Here is an 18,986-nt window from a genome sequence, read left to right on the forward strand (position 1 = left end):
TGACAGAATGGAGAACAATGTCATACATTCACCCCAGTACAGACATCTGGGCCTAAATCCATCGTTTTTTTGCTCACCATGCCATTCCAGTTTGAACCCAGCCATATGCAAATCAGTCTTGACCCTGTGCCTCATGGGAACAGTCCAGCCCGAACTGCCAAGCCAGGTCCTCCCTGGACTGGAATAGGCATCCTAGGACCGGTTTCGGGGTTTCACCCCTCTTCAGCCAGAATAGCTTGATTCCAGTGGCATGGAGAGCACGGGACTCACGTCTGAGCATACCCGACCCAGTCGGGGTAACAAATGCAAAAACAACAGTTGATGGACAGAATGCAGAACAATGTCATACATTCACCCCAGTACAGAGATCTGGGCCTAAATCCATCTTTTTTTGCTCACCACGCCATTCCAGTTTGAACGCAGCCATATGCAAATCAGTCTTGACCCTGTGCCTCATGGGAACAGTCCAGCCCGAACTGCCAAGCCAGGTCCTCCCTGGACTGGAATAAGCATCCTAGGACCGGTTTCGGGGTTTCACCCCTCTTCAGCCAGGATAGCTTGATTCCAGTGGCATGGAAAGCACGGGACTCACGTCTGAGCATACCCGTCCCACTCGGGATGACAAATGCAAAAACAACAGTTGATTGACAGAATGCAGAACAATGTTATACATTCACCCCAGTACAGAGATCTGGGCCTAAATCCATCTTTTTTTGCTCACCATGCCGTTCCAGTTTGAACGCAGCCATATGCAAATCAGTCTTGACCCTGTGCCTCATGGGAACAGTCCAGCCCGAACTGCCAAGCCAGGTCCTCCCTGGACTGGAATAAGCATCCTAGGACCGGTTTCGGGGTTTCACCCCTCTTCAGCCAGGATAGCTTGATTCCAGTGGCATGGAGAGCACGGAACTCACGTCTGAGCATACCCGTCCCACTCAGGGTGACAAATGCAAAAACAACAGTTGACGGACAGAATGCAGAACAATGTCATACATTTACCCCCGTGCAGAGATCTGGGCCTAAATCCATTGTTTTTTTGTTCACCATGCCATTCCTGTTTGAACCCAGCCATATGCAAATCAGTCTTGACCCTGTGCCTCATGGAAACAGTCCAGCCCGAACTGCCAAGCTAGGTCCTCCCTCGACTGGAATAAGCAAACTAGGACCGGTTTTGGGGTTTCACCCCTCTTCAGCCAGGATAGCTTGATTCCAGTGGCATGGAGAGCACAGGACTCACGTCTGAGCATACCCGTCCCACTCGGGGTGACAAATGCAAAAACAACAGTTGACGGACAGAATGCAGAACAATGTCATACATTCACCCCAGTACAGAGATCTGGGCCTAAATCCATTGTTTTTTTGCACAATATGCCATTCCAGTTTGAACCCAGCCATATGCAAATCAGTCTTGACCCTGTGACTCATGGGAACAGTCCAGCCCGAACTGCAAAGCAAGGTCCTCCCTGGAATGAAATAAGCATACTAGGACCGGTTTCGGGGTTTCACCCATCTTCAGCCAGGATACCTTGATTCCAGTGGCATGGAGAGCACGGGACTCCCGTCTGAGCATACCTGTCCCACTCGGGGTGACAAATGCAAAAACAACAGTTGATGGACAGAATGCAGAACAATGTTATGCATTCACCCAAGTACAGAGATCTGGGCCTAAGTCCATCCTTTTTTTGCTCACCATGCCATTCCAGTTTGAACCCAGCCATATGCAAATCAGTCTTGACCCTGTGCCTCATGGGAACAGTCCAGCCCGAACTGCCAAGCCAGGTCCTCCCTGGACTGGAATAAGCATCCTAGGAACGGTTTCGGGGTTTCACCCCTCTTCAGCCAGGATAGCTTGATTCCAGTGGCATGGAGAGCACGGGACTCACATCTGAGCATACCCGTCCCACTCGGGGTGTCAAATGCAAAAACAACAGTTGATGGACAGAATGCAACACACTGTCATACATTCACCCCAGTACAGAGATCTGGGCCTAAATCCATCGTGTTTTTTGCTCACCATGCCATTCCAGTTTGAACCCAGCCATATGCAAATCAGTCTTGACCCTGTGCCTCATGGGAACAGTCCAGCCAGAGCTGCCAAGCCAGTTCCTCCCTGGACTGAAATAAGCATCCTAGGACCGGTTTCGGGGTTTCATCCCTCTTCAGGCAGGATAGCTTGATTCCAGTGGCATGGAGAGCACGGATCTCACATCTGAGCATACCCATCCCACTCGGGGTGAAAAATGCAAAAACAACAGTTGATGGACAGAATGCAGGACAATGTCATACATTCACCCCAGTACAGAGATCTGGGCCTAAATCCATCACTTTTTTGCTCACCCTGCCGTTCCAGTTTGAACCCAGCCATATGCAAATCAGTGTTGACCCTGTGCCTCACGGGAACAGTCCAGCCCGAACTGCCAAGCCAGGTCCTCCCTGGACTGGAATAAGCATCCTAGGACCGGTTTCGTGGTTTCACCCCTCTTCAGCCAGGATAGCTTGATTCCAGTGGCATGGAGAGGCCGGGACTCACGTCTGAGCATACCCGTCCCACTCGGAGTGACAAATGCAATAACAACAGTTGATGGACAGAATGCAGAACAATGTCATACATTCACCCCAGTACAGAGATCTGGGCCTAAATCCATCGTTTTTTTCCTCACCATGACATTCCAGTTTGAACACAGCCATATGCAAATCAGTCTTGACCCTGTGCCTCATGGGAACAGTCCAGCCCGAACTGCCAAGCCAGGTCCTCCCTGGACTGGAATAAGCATCCTAGGACCGGTTTCGGGGTTTCACCCCTCTTCAGCCAGGATAGCTTGATTCCAGTGGCATGGAGAGCACGGGACTCACGTCTGAGCATACCCGTCCCACTCGGGGTGACAAATGCAAAAACAACAGTTGATGGACAGAATGCAGAACAATTTTATTCATTCATCCCAGTACAGAGATCAGGGCCTAAATCCATCGTTTTTTTCTTCACCATGCCATTCCAGTTTGAACCCAGCCATATGCAAATCAGTCTTGACCCTGTGTATCATTGGAACAGTCCAGCCCAAACTGCCAAGCCAGGTCCTCCCTGGACTGGAATAAGCATCCTAGGACCGGTTTCGGGGTTTCACCCCTCTTCAGCCAGGATAGCTTGATTCCAGTGGCATAGAGAGCACGGGACTCACGTCTGAGCATACCCGTCCCACTCGGGGTCACAAATGCAAAAACAACAATTGATGGACAGAATGCAGAACAATGTCATACATTCACCCCAGTACAGAGATCTGGGCCTAAATCCATTGTTTTTTTGCTCACCATGCCATTCCAGTTTGAACCCAGCCACTTGCAAATCAGTCTTGACCCTGTGCCTCATGGGAACAGTCCAGCATGAACTGCCAAGGCAGGTCCTCCCTGGACCGGAATAAGCATCCTAGGACCAGTTTCGGGGTTTCACCCCTCTTCAGCCAGGATAGCTTGATTCCAGTGGCATAGAGAGCACGGGACTCACGTCTGAGCATACCCGTCCCACTTGGAGTGACAAATGCAAAACCAACAGTTGATGGACAGAATGCAGAACAATGTCATACATTCACCCCAGTACAGAGATCTGGGCCTAAATCCATCGTTTTTTTGCTCACCATGCCATTCCAGTTTGAACCCAGCCATATGCAAATCAGTCTTGACCCTGTGCCTCATGGGAACAGTCCAGCCCGAACTGCCAAGCCAGGTCCTCCCTGGACTGGAATAATCATCCTAGGAACGGTTTCGGGGTTTCACCCCTCTTCAGCCAGGATAGCTTGATTCCAGTGGCATGGAGAGCACGGGACTCACATCTGAGCATACCCGTCCCACTCGGGGTGTCAAATGCAAAAACAACAGTTGATGGACAGAATGCAACACACTGTCATACATTCACCCCAGTACAGAGATCTGGGCCTATATCCATCGTTTTTTTGCTCACCATGCCATTCCAGTTTGAACCCAGCCATATGCAAATCAGTCTTGACCCTGTGCCTCATGGGAACAGTCCAGCCAGAGCTGCCAAGCCAGTTCCTCCCTGGACTGAAATAAGCATCCTAGGACCGGTTTCGGGGTTTCATCCCTCTTCAGGCAGGATAGCTTGATTCCAGTGGCATGGAGAGCACACATCTCACATCTGAGCATACCCATCCCACTCGGGGTGACAAATGCAAAAACAACAGTTGATGGACACAATGCAGAACAATGTCATACATTCACCCCAGTACAGAGATCTGGGCCTAAATCCATCACTTTTTTGCTCACCATGCCGTTCCAGTTTGAACCCAGCCATATGCAAATCAGTCTTGACCCTGTGCCTCATGGGAACAGTCCAGCCCGAACTGCCAAGCCAGGTCCTCCCTGGACTGGAATAAGCATCCTAGGACCGGTTTCGGGGTTTCACCCCTCTTCAGCCAGGATAGCTTGATTCCAGTGGCATGGAGAGGACGGGACTCACAACTGAGCATACCCGTCCCACTCGGGTGACAAATGCAATAACAACAGTTGATGGACAGAATGCAGAACAATGTCATACATTCACCCCAGTACAGAGATCTGGGCCTAAATCCATCTGTTTTTTCCTCACCATGCCATTCCAGTTTGAACACAGCCATATGCAAATCAGTCTTGACCCTGTGCCTCATGGTAAAGTCCAGCCCGAACTGCCAAGCCAGGTCCTCCCTGGACTGGAATAAGCATCCTAGGACCGGTTTCGGGGTTTCACCCCTCTTCAGCCAGGATAGCTTGATTCCAGTGGCATGGAGAGCACGGGACTCACGTCTGAGCATACCCGTCCCACTCGGGGTGACAAATGCAAAAACAACAGTTGATGGACAGAATGCAGAACAATTTTATACATTCATCCCAGTACAGAGATCAGGGCCTAAATCCATCGCTTTTTTCTTCACCATGCCATTACAGTTTGAACCCAGTAATATGCAAATCAGTCTTGACCCTGTGTATCATGGGAACACTCCAGCCCAAACTGCCAAGCCAGGTCCTCCCTGGACTGGAATAAGCATCCTAGGACCGGTTTCGGGGTTTCACCCCTCTTCAGCCAGGATAGCTTGATTCCAGTGGCATAGAGAGCACGGGACTCACGTCTGAGCATACCCGTCCCACTCGGGGTGACAAATGCAAAAACATCAATTGATGGACAGAATGCAGAACAATGTCATACATTCACCCCAGTACAGAGATCTGGGCCTAAATCCATCGTTTTTTTGCTCACCATGCCATTCCAGTTTGAACCCAGCCACTTGCAAATCAGTTTTGACCCTGTGCCTCATGGGAACAGTCCAGCCTGAACTGCCAAGGCAGGTCCTCCCTGGACCGGAATAAGCATCCTAGGACCAGTTTCGGGGTTTCACCCCTCTTCAGCCAGGATAGCTTGATTCCAGTGGCATAGAGAGCACGGGACTCACGTCTGAGCATACCCGTCCCACTTGGAGTGACAAATGCAAAACCAACTGTTGATGGACAGCATGCAGAACAATGTCATACATTCACCCCAGTACAGAGATTTGGGCCTAAATCCATCGTTTTTTTGCTCACCATGCCATTCCAGTTTGAACCCAGCCATATGCAAATCGGTCTTGACCCTGTGCCTCATGGGAACAGTCCAGCCCGAACTGCCAAGCCAGGTCCTCCCTGGACTGGAAAAAGCATCCTAGGAACGGTTTCGGGGTTTCACCCCTCTTCAGCCAGGATAGCTTGATTCCAGTGGCATGGAGAGCACGGGACTCACATCTGAGCATACCCGTCCCACTCGGGGTGTCAAATGCAAAAACAACAGTTGATGGACAAAATGCAACACACTGTCATACATTCACCCCAGTACAGATATCTGGGCCTAAATCCATCGTTTTTTTGCTCACCATGCCATTCCAGTTTGAACCCAGCCATATGCAAATCAGTCTTGACCCTGTGCCTCATGGGAACAGTCCAGCCAGAGCTGCCAAGCCAGTTCCTCCCTGGACTGAAATAAGCATCCTAGGACCGGTTTCGGGGTTTCATCCCTCTTCAGGCAGGATAGCTTGATTCCAGTGGCATGGAGAGCACAAATCTCACATCTGAGCATACCCATCCCACTCGGGGTGACAAATGCAAAAACAACAGTTGATGGACAAAATGCAGAACAATGTCATACATTCACCCCAGTACAGAGATCTGGGCCTAAATCCATCACTTTTTTGCTCACCATGCCGTTCCAGTTTGAACCCAGCCATATGCAAATCAGTCTTGACCCTGTGCCTCATGGGAACAGTCCAGCCCGAACAGCCAAGCCAGGTCCTCCCTGGACTGGAATAAGCATCCTAGGACCGGTTTCGGGGTTTCACCCCTCTTCAGCCAGGATAGCTTGATTCCAGTGGCATGGAGAGGACGGGACTCAAAACTGAGCATACCCGTCCCACTCGGGTGACAAATGCAATAACAACAGTTGATGGACAGAATGCAGAACAATGTCATACATTCACCCCAGTACAGAGATCTGGGCCTAAATCCATCGGTTTTTTCCTCACCATGCCATTCCAGTTTGAACACAGCCATATGCAAATCAGTCTTGACCCTGTGCCTCATGGTAAAGTCCAGCCCGAACTGCCAAGCCAGGTCCTCCCTGGACTGGAATAAGCATCCTAGGACCGGTTTCGGGGTTTCACCCCTCTTCAGCCAGGATAGCTTGATTCCAGTGGCATGGAGAGCACGGGACTCACGTCTGAGCATACCCGTTCCACTCGGGGTGACAAATGCAAAAACAGCAGTTGATGGACAGAATGCAGAACAATTTTATACATTCATCCCAGTACAGAGATCAGGGCCTAAATCCATCGTTTTTTTCTTCACCATGCCATTGCAGTTTGAACCCAGCAATATGCAAATCAGTCTTGACCCTGTGTATCATGGGAACAGTCCAGCCCAAACTGCCAAGCCAGGTCCTCCCTGGACTGGAATAAGCATCCTAGGACCAGTTTCGGGGTTTCACCCCTCTTCAGCCAGGATAGCTTGATTCCAGTGGCATAGAGAGCACGGGACTCACGTCTGAGCATACCCGTCCCACTCGGGGTGACAAATGCAAAAACAACAATTGATGGACAGAATGCAGAACAATGTCATACATTCACCCCAGTACAGAGATCTGAGCCTAAGTCCATCGTTTTTTTGCTCACCATGCCATTCCAGTTTGAATCCAGCCACTTGCAAATCAGTCTTGACCCTGTGCCTCATGGGAACAGTCCAGCCTGAACTGCCAAGGCAGGTCCTCCCTGGACCGGAATAAGCATCCTAGGACCAGTTTCGGGGTTTCACCCCTCTTCAGCCAGGATAGCTTGATTCCAGTGGCATAGAGAGCACGGGACTCACGTCTGAGCATACCCGTCCCACTTGGAGTGACAAATGCAAAACCAACAGTTGATGGAGAGAATACAGAACAATATCATACATTCACCCCAGTACAGAGATCCGGGCCTAAATCCATCCTTTTTTTGCACACCATGCCGTTCCAGTTTGAACGCAGCCATATGCAAATCAGTCTTGACCCTGTGCCTCATGGGAAGAGTCCAGCCCGAACTGCCAAGCCAGGTCCTCCCTGGACTGGAATAAGCATCCTAGGACCGGTTTCGGGGTTTCACCCCTCTTCAGCCAGGATAGCTTGATTCCAGTGGCATGGAGAGCACGGGACTCACGTCTGAGCATACCCATCCCACTCGGGGTGACAAATGCAAAAACAACAGTTGATGGACATAATGCAGAACAATGTCATACATTCACCCCAGTACAGAGATCTGGGCCTAAATCCATCGTTTTTTTGCTCACCATGCCATTCCAGTTTGAATCCAGCCATATGCAAATCAGTCTTGACCCTGTGCCTCATGGGAACAGTCCAGCCCGAACTGCCAAGCCAGGTCCTCCCTGGACTGGAATAAGCATACTAGGACCGGTTTCGGGGTTTCACCCCTCTTCAGCCAGGATAGCTTGATTCCAGTGGCATAGAGAGCACGGGACTCACGTCTGAGCATACCCGTCCCACTCAGGGTGACAAATGCAAAAACAACAGTTGATGGACAGAATGCAGAACAATGTCATACATTCACCCCAGTACAGAGATCTGGGCCTAAATCCATCGCTTTTTTGCTCACCATGCCATTCCATTTTAAACCCAGCCATATGCGAATCAGTCTTGACCCTGTGTCTCATGGGAACAGTCCAACCCGAACTGCCAAGCCAGGTCCTCCCTGGACTGGAATAAGCATCCTAGGACCGGTTTAGGGGTATCACCCCTCTTCAGCCAGGATAGCTTGATTCCAGTGGCATGGAGAGCACGGGACTCACGTCTGAGCATACCCGTCCCACTCGGGGTGACAAATGCAAAAACAACAGGTGATGGACAGAATGCAGAACAATGTCATACATTCACCCCAGTACAGAGATCTGGGCCTAATTCCATCGTTTTTTTCCTCACCATGCCATTCCAGTTTGAACCCAGCCATATGCAAATCAGTCTTGACCCTGTGACTCATGGGAATAGTCCAGCCCAAACTGCCAAGCCAGGTCCTCCCTGGACTGGAATAAGCATCCTAGGACCGGTTTCGGAGTTTCACCCCTCTTCAGCCAGGATAGCTTGATTCCAGTGGCATGGAGAGCACGGGACTCACGTCTGAGCATACCCGTCCCACTCGGGTGACAAATGCAAAAACAACAGTTGATGGACAGAATCCAGAACAATGTCATACATTCACCCAAGGGCAGAGATCTGGGCCTAAGTCCATCCTTTTTTTGCTCACCATGCCATACCAGTTTGAACCCAGCCATATGCAAATCAGTCTTGACCCTGTGCCTCATGGGAACAGTCCAGCCCGAACTGCCAAGCCAGGTCCTCCCTGGACTGGAATAAGCATCCTAGGAACGGTTTCGGGGTTTCACCCCTCTTCAGCCAGGATAGCTTGATTCCAGTGGCATGGAGAGCACGGGACTCACATCTGAGCATACCCGTCCCACTCGGGGTGTCAAATGCAAAAACAACAGTTGATGGACAGAATGCAGAACAATGTCATACATTCATGCCAGTACAGAGATCTGGGCCTAAATCCATAGTTTTTTTGCTCACCATGCCATTCCAGTTTAAACCCAGCCATATGCAAATCCGTCTTGACCCTGTGACTCATGGGAACAGTCCAGCCCGAACTGCCAAGCCAGGTCCTCCCTGGACTGGAATAAGCATCCTTGGATCGGTTTCGGGGTTTCACCCCTCTTCAGCCAGGATAGCTTGATTCCAGTGGCATGGAGAGCACGGGACTCACATCTGAGCATACCCATCCGACTCGGGGTGTCAAATGCAAAAACAACAGTTGATGGACAGAATGCAACACAATGTCATACATTCACCCCAGTACAGAGATCTGGGCCTAAATCCATCGTTTTAATGCTCACCATGCCGTTCCAGTTTGAACCCAGCCATATGGAAATCAGTCTTGACCCTGTGCCTCATGGGAACAGTCCAGCCCGAACTGCCAAGCCAGGTCCTCCCTGGACTGGAATAGGCATCCTAGGACCGGCTTCAGGGTTTCACCCCTCTTCAGCCAGGATAGCTTGATTCCAGTGGCATGGAGAGCACGGGACTCACGTCTGAGCATACCCGTCCCACTCGGGGTGACAAATGCAAAAACAACAGCTGATGGACAGAATGCAGAACAATGTCATACATTCACCCCAGTACAGAGATCTGGGCCTAAATCCATCGTTTTTTTGCTCACCATGACATTCCAGTTTGAACCCAGCCATATGCAAATCAGTCTTGACCCTGTGCCTCATGGGAACAGTCCAGCCCGAACTGCCAAGCCAGGTCCTCCCTGGACTGGAATAAGCATCCTAGGACCAGTTTCGGGGTTAAACCCCTCTTCAGCCAGGATAGCTTGATTCCAGTGGCATGGAGAGCACGGGACTCACGTCTGAGCATACCCGTCCCACTCGGGGTGACAAATGCAAAAACAACAGCTGATGGACAGAATGCAGAACAATGTCATACATTCACCCCAGTACAGACATCTGGGCCTAAATCCATCGTTTTTTTGCTCACCATGCCATTCCAGTTTGAACCCAGCCATATGCAAATCAGTCTTGACCCTGTGCCTCATGGGAACAGTCCAGCCCGAACTGCCAAGCCAGGTCCTCCCTGGACTGGAATAAGCATCCTAGGACCGGTTTCGGGGTTTCACCCCTCTTCAGCCAGGATAGCTTGATTCCAGTGGCATGGAGACCACAGGACTCACGTCTGAGCATAACCATCCCACTCGGGGTGACAAATGCAAAAACAACAGTTGAGGACAGAATGCAGAACACTGTCATACATTCACCCAAGTACAGAGATCTGGGCCTAAGTCCATCCTTTTTTTGCTCACCATGCCATTCCAGTTTGAACCCAGCCATGTGCAAATCAGTCTTGACCCTGTGCCTCATGGGAACAGTCGAGCCCGAACTGCCAAGCCAGGTCCTCCCTGGACTGGAATAAGCATCCTAGGAACGGTTTCGGGGTTTCACCCCTCTTCAGCCAGGATAGCTTGATTCCAGTGCCATGGAGAGCACGGGACTCACGTCTGAGCATACCCGCCCCACTCTGGGTGACAAATACAATAACAACAGTTGATAGACAGAATGTAGAACAATGTCATAAATTCACGCCAGTACAGAGATCTGGGTCTAAATCCATCGTTTTTTTCCTCACCATGCCATTCCAGTTTGAACCCAGCCATATGCAAATCAGTCTTGACTCTGTGTCTCACGGGAACAGTCCAACCCGAACTGCCAAGCCAGGTCCTCCCTGGACTGGAATAAGCATCCTAGGACCGGTTTCGGGGTTTCACCCCTCTTCAGCCAGGATAGTTTGATTCCAGTGGCATGGAGAGCACGGGACTCACGTCTGAGCATACCCGTCCCACTCGGGTTGACAAATGCAAAAACAACAGTTGATGGACAGAATGCAGAAAAATGTCATACATTCACCCCAGTACAGAGATCTGGGCCTAAATCCATCTTTTTTTGCTCACCATGCCGTTCCAGTTTGATCGCAGCCATATGCAAATCAGTCTTGACCCTGTGCCTCATGGGAACAGTCCAGCCCGAACTGCCAAGCCAGGTCCTCCCTGGACTGGAATAAGCATCCTAGGACCGGTTTCGGGGTTTCACCCCTCTTCAGCCAGGATAGCTTGATTCCAGTGGCATGGAGAGCACGGAACTCACGTCTGAGCATACCCGTCCCACTCGGGGTGACAAATGCAAAAACAATAGTTGACGGACAGAATGCAGAACAATGTCATACATTCACACCAGTACAGAGATCTGGGCCTAAATCCATCGTTTTTTTGCTCACCATGCCAATCCAGTTTGAACTCAGCCATATGCAAATCAGTCTTGACCCTGTGACTCATGGGAACAGTCCAGCCCGAACTGCAAAGCAAGGTCCTCCCTGGAATGAAATAAGCATCCTAGGACCGGTTTCGGGGTTTCACCCCTCTTCAGCTAGGATAGCTTGATTCCAGTGGCATGGAGAGCACGGGACTCACGTCTGAGCATACCCATCCCACTCGGGGTGACAAATGCAAAAACAACAGCTGATGGACAGAATGGAGAACAATGTCATACATTCACCCCAGTACAGACATCTGGGCCTAAATCCATCGTTTTTTTGCTCACCATGCCATTCCAGTTTGAACCCAGCCATATGCAAATCAGTCTTGACCCTGTGCCTCATGGGAACAGTCCAGCCCGAACTGCCAAGCCAGGTCCTCCCTGGACTGGAATAGGCATCCTAGGACCGGTTTCGGGGTTTCACCCCTCTTCAGCCAGGATAGCTTGATTCCAGTGGCATGGAGAGCACGGGACTCACGTCTGAGCATACCCGTCCCAGTCGGGGTGACAAATGCAAAAACAACAGTTGATGGACAGAATGCAGAACAATGTCATACATTCACCCCAGTACAGAGATCTGGGCCTAAATCCATCTTTTTTTGCTCACCATGCCGTTCCAGTTTGAACGCAGCCATATGCAAATCAGTCTTGACCCTGTGCCTCATGGGAACAGTCCAGCCCGAACTGCCAAGCCAGGTCCTCCCTGGACTGGAATAAGCATCCTAGGACCGGTTTCGGGGTTTCACCCCTCTTCAGCCAGGATAGCTTGATTCCAGTGGCATAGAAAGCACGGGACTCACGTCTGAGCATACCCGTCCCACTCGGGATGACAAATGCAAAAACAACAGTTGATGGACAGAATGCAGAACAATGTTATACATTCACCCCAGTACAGAGATCTGGGCCTAAATCCATCTTTTTTTGCTCACCATGCCGTTCCAGTTTGAACGCAGCCATATGCAAATCAGTCTTGACCCTGTGCCTCATGGGAACAGTCCAGCCCGAACTGCCAAGCCAGGTCCTCCCTGGACTGGAATAAGCATCCTAGGACCGGTTTTGGGGTTTCACCCCTCTTCAGCCAGGATAGCTTGATTCCAGTGGCATGGAGAGCACGTAACTCACGTCTGAGCATACCCGTCCCACTCAGGGTGACAAATGCAAAAACAACAGTTGACGGACAGAATGCAGAACAATGTCATACATTTACCCCCGTGCAGAGATCTGGGCCTAAATCCATTGTTTTTTTGTTCACCATGCCATTCCTGTTTGAACCCAGCCATATGCAAATCAGTCTTGACCCTGTGCCTCATGGAAACAGTCCAGCCCGAACTGCCTAGCTAGGTCCTCCCTCGACTGGAATAAGCAAACTAGGACCGGTTTTGGGGTTTCACCCCTCTTCAGCCAGGATAGCTTGATTCCAGTGGCATGGAGAGCACAGGACTCACGTCTGAGCATACCCGTCCCACTCGGGGTGACAAATGCAAAAACAACAGTTGACGGACAGAATGCAGAACAATGTCATACATTCACCCCAGTACAGAGATCTGGGCCTAAATCCATTGTTTTTTTGCTCACCATGCCATTCCAGTTTGCACCCAGCCATATGCAAATCAGTCTTGACCCTGTGACTCATGGGAACAGTCCAGCCCGAACTGCAAAGCAAGGTCCTCCCTGGAATGAAATAAGCATCCTAGGACCGGTTTCGGGGTTTCACCCATCTTCAGCCAGGATACCTTGATTCCAGTGGCATGGAGAGCACGGGACTCACGTCTGAGCATACCCGTCCCACTCGGGGTGACAAATGCAAAAACAACAGTTGATGGACAGAATGCAGAACAATGTTATGCATTCACCCAAGTACAGAGATCTGGGCCTAAGTCCATCCTTTTTTTGCTCACCATGCCATTCCAGTTTGAACCCAGCCATATGCAAATCAGTCTTGACCCTGTGCCTCATGGGAACAGTCCAGCCCGAACTGCCAAGCCAGGTCCTCCCTGGACTGGAATAAGCATCCTAGGAACGGTTTCGGGGTTTCACCCCTCTTCAGCCAGGATAGCTTGATTCCAGTGGCATGGAGAGCACGGGACTCACATCTGATCAAACCCGTCCCACTCGGGGTGTCAAATGCAAAAACAACAGTTGATGGACAGAGTGCAACACACTGTCATACATTCACCCCAGTACAGAGATCTGGGCCTAAATCCATCGTGTTTTTTGCTCACCATGCCATTCCAGTTTGAACCCAGCCATATGCAAATCAGTCTTGACCCTGTGACTCATGGGAACAGTCCAGCCAGAGCTGCCAAGCCAGTTCCTCCCTGGACTGAAATAAGCATCCTAGGACCGGTTTCGGGGTTTCATCCCTCTTCAGGCAGGATAGCTTGATTCCAGTGGCATGGAGAGCACGGATCTCACATCTGAGCATACCCATCCCACTCGGGGTGAAAAATGCAAAAACAACAGTTGATGGACAGAATGCAGGACAATGTCATACATTCACCCCAGTACAGAGATCTGGGCCTAAATCCATCACTTTTTTGCTCACCATGCCGTTCCAGTTTGAACCCAGCCATACGCAAATCAGTCTTGACCCTGTGCCTCATGGGAACAGTCCAGCCCGAACTGCCAAGCCAGGTCCTCCCTGGACTGGAATAAGCATCCTAGGACCGGTTTCGTGGTTTCACCCCTCTTCAGCCAGGATAGCTTGATTCCAGTGGCATGGAGAGGCCGGGACTCACGTCTGAGCATACCCGTCCCACTCGGAGTGACAAATGCAATAACAACAGTTGATGGACAGAATGCAGAACAATGTCATACATTCACACCAGTACAGAGATCTGGGCATAAATCCATCGTTTTTTTCCTCACCATGCCATTCCAGTTTGAACACAGCCATATGCAAATCAGTCTTGACCCTGTGCCTCATGGTAAAGTCCAGCCCGAACTGCCAAGCCAGGTCCTCCCTGGACTGGAATAAGCATCCTAGGACCGGTTTCGGGGTTTCACCCCTCTTCAGCCAGGATAGCTTGATTCCAGTGGCATGGAGAGCACGGGACTCACGTCTGAGCATACCCGTCCCACTCGGGGTGACAAATGCAAAAACAACAGTTGATGGACAGAATGCAGAACAATTTTATACATTCATCCCAGTACAGAGATCAGGGCCTAAATCCATCGTTTTTTTCTTCACCATGCCATTCCAGTTTGAACCCAGCCATATGCAAATCAGTCTTGACCCTGTGACTCATGGGAATAGTTCAGCCCAAACTGCCAAGCCAGGTCCTCCCTGGACTGGAATAAGCATCCTAGGACCGGTTTTGGAGTTTCACCCCTCTTCAGCCAGGATAGCTTGATTCCAGTGGCATGGAGAGCACGGGACTCACGTCTGAGCATACCCGTCCCACTCGGGGTGACAAATGCAAAAACAACAGTTGATGGACAGAATCCAGAACAATGTCATACATTCACCCAAGGGCAGAGATCTGGGCCTAAATCCATCACTTTTTTGCTCACCATGCTGTTCCAGTTTGAACCCAGCCATACGCAAATCAGTCTTGACCCTGTGCCTCATGGGAACAGTCCAGCCCGAACTGCCAAGCCAGGTCCTCCCTGGACTGGAATAAGCATCCTAGGACCGGTTTCGTGGTTTCACCCCTCTTCAGCCAGGATAGCTTGATTCCAGTGGCATGGAGAGGCCGGGACTCACGTCTGAGCATACCCGTCCCACTCGGAGTGACAAATGCAATAACAACAGTTGATGGACAGAATGCAGAACACTGTCATACATTCACCCAAGTACAGAGATCTGGGCCTAAGTCCATCCTTTTTTTGCTCACCATGCCATTCCAGTTTGAACCCAGCCATGTGCAAATCAGTCTTGACCCTGTGCCTCATGGGAACAGTCGAGCCCGAACTGCCAAGCCAGGTCCTCCCTGGACTGGAATAAGCATCCTAGGAACGGTTTCGGGGTTTCACCCCTCTTCAGCCAGGATAGCTTGATTCCAGTGCCATGGAGAGCACGGGACTCACGTCTGAGCATACCCGTCCCACTCTGGGTGACAAATACAATAACAACAGTTGATAGACAGAATGTAGAACAATGTCATAAATTCACGCCAGTACAGAGATCTGGGTCTAAATCCATCGTTTTTTTCCTCACCATGCCATTCCAGTTTGAACCCAGCCATATGCAAATCAGTCTTGACTCTGTGTCTCACGGGAACAGTCCAACCCGAACTGCCAAGCCAGGTCCTCCCTGGACTGGAATAAGCATCCTAGGACCGGTTTCGGGGTTTCACCCCTCTTCAGCCAGGATAGCTTGATTCCAGTGGCATGGAGAGCACGGGACTCACGTCTGAGCATACCCGTCCCACTCGGGTTGACAAATGCAAAAACAACAGTTGATGGACAGAATGCAGAAAAATGTCATACATTCACCCCAGTACAGAGATCTGGGCCTAAATCCATCTTTTTTTGCTCACCATGCCGTTCCAGTTTGATCGCAGCCATATGCAAATCAGTCTTGACCCTGTGCCTCATGGGAACAGTCCAGCCCGAACTGCCAAGCCAGGTCCTCCCTGGACTGGAATAAGCATCCTAGGACCGGTTTCGGGGTTTCACCCCTCTTCAGCCAGGATAGCTTGATTCCAGTGGCATGGAGAGCACGGAACTCACGTCTGAGCATACCCGTCCCACTCGGGGTGACAAATGCAAAAACAATAGTTGACGGACAGAATGCAGAACAATGTCATACATTCACACCAGTACAGAGATCTGGGCCTAAATCCATCGTTTTTTTGCTCACCATGCCAATCCAGTTTGAACTCAGCCATATGCAAATCAGTCTTGACCCTGTGACTCATGGGAACAGTCCAGCCCGAACTGCAAAGCAAGGTCCTCCCTGGAATGAAATAAGCATCCTAGGACCGGTTTCGGGGTTTCACCCCTCTTCAGCCAGGATAGCTTGATTCCAGTGGCATGGAGAGCACGGGACTCACGTCTGAGCATACCCATCCCACTCGGGGTGACAAATGCAAAAACAACAGCTGATGGACAGAATGGAGAACAATGTCATACATTCACCCCAGTACAGACATCTGGGCCTAAATCCATCGTTTTTTTGCTCACCATGCCATTCCAGTTTGAACCCAGCCATATGCAAATCAGTCTTGACCCTGTGCCTCATGGGAACAGTCCAGCCCGAACTGCCAAGCCAGGTCCTCCCTGGACTGGAATAGGCATCCTAGGACCGGTTTCGGGGTTTCACCCCTCTTCAGCCAGGATAGCTTGATTCCAGTGGCATGGAGAGCACGGGACTCACGTCTGAGCATACCCGTCCCAGTCGGGGTGACAAATGCAAAAACAACAGTTGATGGACAGAATGCAGAACAATGTCATACATTCACCCCAGTACAGAGATCTGGGCCTAAATCCATCTTTTTTTGCTCACCATGCCGTTCCAGTTTGAACGCAGCCATATGCAAATCAGTCTTGACCCTGTGCCTCATGGGAACAGTCCAGCCCGAACTGCCAAGCCAGGTCCTCCCTGGACTGGAATAAGCATCCTAGGAACGGTTTCGGGGTTTCACCCCTCTTCAGCCAGGATAGCTTGATTCCAGTGGCATGGAGAGCACGGGACTCACATCTGAGCAAACCCGTCCCACTCGGGGTGTCAAATGCAAAAACAACAGTTGATGGACAGAGTGCAACACACTGTCATACATTCACCCCAGTACAGAGATCTGGGCCTAAATCCATCGTGTTTTTTGCTCACCATGCCATTCCAGTTTGAACCCAGCCATATGCAAATCAGTCTTGACCCTGTGACTCATGGGAACAGTCCAGCCAGAGCTGCCAAGCCAGTTCCTCCCTGGACTGAAATAAGCATCCTAGGACCGGTTTCGGGGTTTCATCCCTGTTCAGGCAGGATAGCTTGATTCCAGTGGCATGGAGAGCACGGATCTCACATCTGAGCATACCCATCCCACTCGGGGTGAAAAATGCAAAAACAACAGTTGATGGACAGAATGCAGGACAATGTCATACATTCAAGCCCAGTACAGAGATCTGGGCCTAAATCCATCACTTTTTTGCTCACCATGCCGTTCCAGTTTGAACCCAGCCATACGCAAATCAGTCTTGACCCTGTGCCTCATGGGAACAGTCCAGCCCGAACTGCCAAGCCAGGTCCTCCCTGGACTGGAATAAGCATCCTAGGACCGGTTTCGTGGTTTCACCCCTCTTCAGCCAGGATAGCTTGATTCCAGTGGCATGGAGAGGCCGGGACTCACGTCTGAGCATACCCGTCCCACTCGGAGTGACAAATGCAATAACAACAGTTGATGGACAGAATGCAGAACAATGTCATACATTCACACCAGTACAGAGATCTGGGCCTAAATCCATCGTTTTTTTCCTCACCATGCCATTCCAGTTTGAACACAGCCATATGCAAATCAGTCTTGACCCTGTGCCTCATGGTAAAGTCCAGCCCGAACTGCCAAGCCAGGTCCTCCCTGGACTGGAATAAGCATCCTAGGACCGGTTTCGGGGTTTCACCCCTCTTCAGCCAGGATAGCTTGATTCCAGTGGCATGGAGAGCACGGGACTCACGTCTGAGCATACCCGTCCCATTCGGGGTGACAAATGCAAAAACAACAGTTGATGGACAGAATGCAGAACAATTTTATACATTCATCCCAGTACAGAGATCAGGGCCTAAATCCATCGTTTTTTTCTTCACCATGCCATTCCAGTTTGAACCCAGCCATATGCAAATCAGTCTTGACCCTGTGTATCATGGGAACAGTCCAGCCCAAACTGCCAAGCCAGGTCCTCCCTGGACTGGAATAAGCATCCTAGGACCGGTTTCGGGGTTTCACCCCTCTTCAGCCAGGATAGCTTGATTCCAGTGGCATAGAGAGCACGGGACTCACGTCTGAGCATACCCGTCCCACTCGGGGTGACAAATGCAAAAACAACAATTGATGGGCAGAATGCAGAACAATGTCATACATTCACCCCAGTACAGAGATCTGGGCCTAAATCCATTGTTTTTTTGCTCACCATGCCATTCCAGTTTGAACCCAGCCACTTGCAAATCAGTCTTGACCCTGTGCCTCATGGGAAAAGTCCAGCATGAACTGCCAAGGCAGGTCCTCCCTGGACCGGAATAAGCATCCTAGGACCAGTTTCGGGGTTTCACCCCTCTTCAGCCAGGATAGCTTGATTCCAGTGGCATAGAGAGCACGGGACTCACGTCTGAGCATACCCGTCCCACTTGGAGTGACAAATGCAAAACCAACAGTTGATGGACAGAATGCAGAACAATGTCATACATTCACCCCAGTACAGAGATCTGGGCCTAAATCCATCGTTTTTTTGCTCACCATGCCATTCCAGTTTGAACCCAGTCATATGCAAATCAGTCTTGACCCTGTGCCTCATGGGAACAGTCCAGCCCGAACTGCCAAGCCAGGTCCTCCCTGGACTGGAATAAGCATCCTAGGAACGGTTTCGGGGTTTCACCCCTCTTCAGCCAGGATAGCTTGATTCCAGTGGCATGGAGAGCACGG

The sequence above is a fragment of the Triturus cristatus genome, chromosome 1_1 (genome assembly GCF_964204655.1).
Source record: "Triturus cristatus chromosome 1_1, aTriCri1.1, whole genome shotgun sequence".
NCBI classification, from domain to species: Eukaryota; Metazoa; Chordata; class Amphibia; order Caudata; family Salamandridae; genus Triturus; species Triturus cristatus.